This window comes from Rattus norvegicus, chromosome 14 (genome assembly GCF_021556685.1).
Source record: "Rattus norvegicus strain SHRSP/BbbUtx chromosome 14, alternate assembly SHRSP_T2T, whole genome shotgun sequence".
NCBI lineage: Eukaryota > Metazoa > Chordata > Mammalia > Rodentia > Muridae > Rattus > Rattus norvegicus.
Genome location: NC_141547.1, coordinates 28,394,433 through 28,398,520, shown reverse-complemented (window position 1 = coordinate 28,398,520; position 4,088 = coordinate 28,394,433). Strand labels below are relative to the sequence as shown.

Sequence of the window (4,088 nt, the reverse complement as noted above, 5' to 3'; positions counted from 1 at the left end):
ATCATTTTTAATTTGTGAATGATAGATTTTGCATCTCATATTTTACAAAACTATAACCATTTTGATGAATATCAAGAATTTATTGCATATATATTTTAGTGCATTTAATTATTTTACAAAGATTATTAAGATATTATTGACAAAATTGCATATATTTATGAAAATATGTATAATGAGGATGATGACAATGTCAAGTTTGATTGTTGAGTTCATCATCTTGCCTAGTTACTATTTTATGGTAAAGACTGTAAAAAAAATTAAGGCCTACATTTTAGACAATAAAAGACTATAAATTCTTTGGAATTATTATACTGTTATGTATGAACCTATAATATACATTACTGGCAAACATGTTAATTGTAATATGCATTTCCAATACAGTGAATTAAATTAACATTTTTCCTTTAAGTTTGTTAACTTTGATATTATTTTTATATTATCAGAAAGCCAACAAATGAAATAAACTGATATCAGAAGTGGTTAGTTTTACCATAGCTAATTCACAAGCACATGGATGGACTTAGAAAATACTGGGCGGGGGAAGCTCATCAGCGGGGCCACGCGCTGAGTGCTCGTCACTCCATCGGCCCCTGGGAAGGTCTGAGACTGGGGCCTCCCGCGGCCCTAACCGGGCCCTCCCCGAGTGGGGAGGTGAGTTCCCAGAGAGCAGGGCTCCACGCGTGGGCAGACTGGGCAGAAAATACCCTGAGTGAGGTAAGCCAGACACAAAAGAACACACATGGTTTGTACTCACTGATAAGTCGATATTAGCCCGAAAGCTCAAAATGCCCACTTTACAACTTACAGACTATATGAAGCTTAAGAAGAAGGAAGATTGTGGATGTTTCAATCCTACTTAGGAGAGGGAAAAAATAATCAAAATAATCAAGAGAGGTATAAGGAGGGAGAGACCTGAGAAGAAAAGTGGAGGGGGAGGGGAAGAATGGAGACTAGATCAGGTACAGGAAGAGATAGGAGAGAACTACTGAGAGTCAGGAAAATTAGTAGAAATATGTAGCATTGTGTGCACGTGTGTGTGTGTGTGTGTGTGTGTGTGTGTGTGTGTGTGTGTGTGTGTGTGTGTGTGTTGGGGATGGGGGACTGAAGATAGCCACTAGTAAGTCCCAGATACCATAAAAGAAAGAGAAGCGGTTCCCAGAACCAAGGGAAATTAGCCTAAATACACAATAAAGGAGAGAACCTGTAGAGACAACCTCTAGTAGATAGGCTCGGCCCACAGTTGAGCGATGAAGACATCTACCTATCTCAATATTTTTAACCCAGAATTGTAACTATCTAACCAAAGCTTATGGACCAAATATGGAGCAGAGACCTAAGGAAAGGCCATCTAGACTGCCCCATCTAGGGATCTATTCCATCCGCAGACAACAAACCCAGTCACTATTGGTGATGCCAAGAAGCACTTGCTAACAGGAGACTGGTAGAGCTGTTTCCTGAAAGGCTCTGCCAGCACCTGGTTAATAAAGATGTAGATAATCATGGCCAGTCATGAATCTGAGCCCAGGCAGTCCAATGGAAGAGTTAGGGGAAGAAATGAAGGAGCTGAAGAAAACTGCAACCACATAGGAAGAACAACAATATCAACTAACCACCTCCCTCTCCAATCCCACCTCCACCCCACTCCCACTTCCCAGGGAATAAACCACCAACCAAAGGGAGGGATCCTTGGCTCCAGCTACATGTGTAGTAGAGGATTGTCTTATCTAGTATCTAGGGGAAGGGTGGCCCTTGGTTCTGTGGAAACTTGATGTCCTAGCGTAGGAGAATGCTAGTTTGCTGAGGCAGGAGTGGGTGGGTGGGTGGAGGAAGAAATGGGGGTTCTGTGGAGGGGAAACCAGAAAAGGGGACAACATTTGAAATGTAATAAATAAAATATCCAATAAAATTTGGATATTGGTTTCTGAAACAGGTTGGCAAAATTTGTAAGATAAACTAGAGAATGTGTAGCTTGCAGTGACAGAATAATTTGAGAAATTTTAATTAATATTCAAAAGACCTGGCTGTTCATATAAATGTAGGTAGAGCTAGCAACGCTGAACAAATTTCACAGACAAGTGTATTTTCTGTTAGGGATTAGATAGTCTATGTAACAGTGTGCATTGTATTCTTTGTTTCTGGCTAAAAGTAAGGTGACTTACTTGGATAATTACTTGGCAGAGAAATTTTCCAAAGTGGAAAACAAGCAGGATGTGACAAGTTGCTATTGGTTATTCTTAATTGTCTGTAAAAATTAATAACCAAAGGACCCTGAGAGCAAACTTGAAAAGCAGCTGGAGCCTTACCGAGAAAGTGGTGTAGAAATGTGTAAGGTTATAGCCATGAAATTTTCCCGAAGAGTATTCTTTCAGGAAGATGCTCAGTGTCATACATTCCTGACCTCATTGAGATTTTTAAAGAATCTACATTTATTACCATCACTAAAGGACATGCCATCTAGAGACAGGTTAGGGCCAAGCACACCACAGAACTTGGCATGGTCCACAGGATGCTAGTATAATGAGAATGCTGAAGGCAAGAGTTGTGATCACAGATACTTTGAACAAGAAGTAGAGAGATACTAGAATTATGCTGTAGGATGTTTTGACTATCCATTTTGTGTTGTAGTCTTGGACAATATTTTTATGCCTTATCATTTTGCATTCTAAGCTATATGAAGTGGGAACAATAATATCAATCATGATGGAGATTTGTTAGCATTAAAAACAAAACACATAAAACATTTAAATGGCTACCTGATAATTAGTCCACAAACATTAGGCATGTTATTACCATAATGCTTTCATCAGACAAGTAATAAAGAATTTTAAGTAAATACCTGCCAATTTAATTAAATGATAGTGATTAAAAAGCAAATGATGGTGATGATGAACAAGAAGGAGAAGCAGGAGGAGAAGGAGAAGGAGGAGGAGGAGAAGGAGAAGGAGAAGGAGAGGAAGCAGATGAAGCAGAAGAAGCAGAAATAGTAGAAGCTTTTAAATAGATCAAACAAGCTAGCAACACAAAGGTCTACCTTTCAAGTACACAGAGTAAAGGTTTGTGCCTCAACACTGAACTATCTTCTGTTTTGAAGTATGAAATCTTTGCCTTATGTAAAGAATCACCATTATCCGTATCACCTTAATATTCACTCAGAAATTGTAAATTCATAACTTAGCAAGCACAACATGCTTACCATTTCTCTGGTCCTATTCCTTTATATCTCACTCTTATTTCTGTGTTTCTTAAGGGATTTTATAATCCAGTAATAGAATAGGTAATCAACTCACTATCCTTCCAGTTATTAGTTGCAGAGGTGAGCAGAATTTTTTCCATGTTTTAGAGAAGAGAATGGTTGAGCAAAGAAATGATTGGATAATAAAAATGGAGCAAGGCTTCAAAACTTTCATTTATTATTAACTTTTTTTCCAGCATGAATTAGAGATTCCTTACTGTGTGGAGATCAACATCGGGAGAGTCAATGAATCAGAAAATATCAGTTTAAACGTTAAGAAAAACCTGAATATTTCTAATACTACATTAAATGGCATAGCAGAACCTTGGATACTCATTATGATCATGTGATAATCTTCATAGATCTACTGTAACGACTTAGCTACTTGGGAGAGTTATAAAATTTACACTTCTTAAAAAAACACCTATGTGAGACCAAAGTTTGGCCTCTTGGCAAGTCCACTGATAATTCAGGCTACTCATGTGTCCTGGAAGCAATTCTACTTCTTAATGATATTTATGTTCTTCACCTTGATTCATGATAGCATAGAGCTGTGCAGCAAATAAACTTTATGCATAAGGTAATTTACAGAGGATTTTTAATTTTGCATTATAGTTGTTTTCAGAAAACACAGTTTTACAATCATTGATGATATCCACATCTAAATCTTAATGCTAGTGTGGTACACCACACTAGTTTATTTCCCAATCAATTGTGAAGCATAGTTTCAATTTCAACTTGCCATTGGGAAGACAGCCTCAAATCATGAACTGCCTAGGTAAAGTTGTTCAGTAAGCATCTCTGGAGTGTTTGCTTTGATTTTTGAGTTATTTAGAAAGCAAAGGCCACCGTGGAT

At 37.8% G+C, this 4,088-nt stretch overlaps 1 pseudogene; it reads left to right on the top strand.

Moving 5' to 3' along the window:
* Positions 1-533: 533 nt before the first annotated feature.
* On the top strand, positions 534-790 carry LOC148001292 (Nuclear RNase P; annotated as a pseudogene).
* The last annotated feature ends 3,298 nt before the right edge of the window (positions 791-4,088 follow it).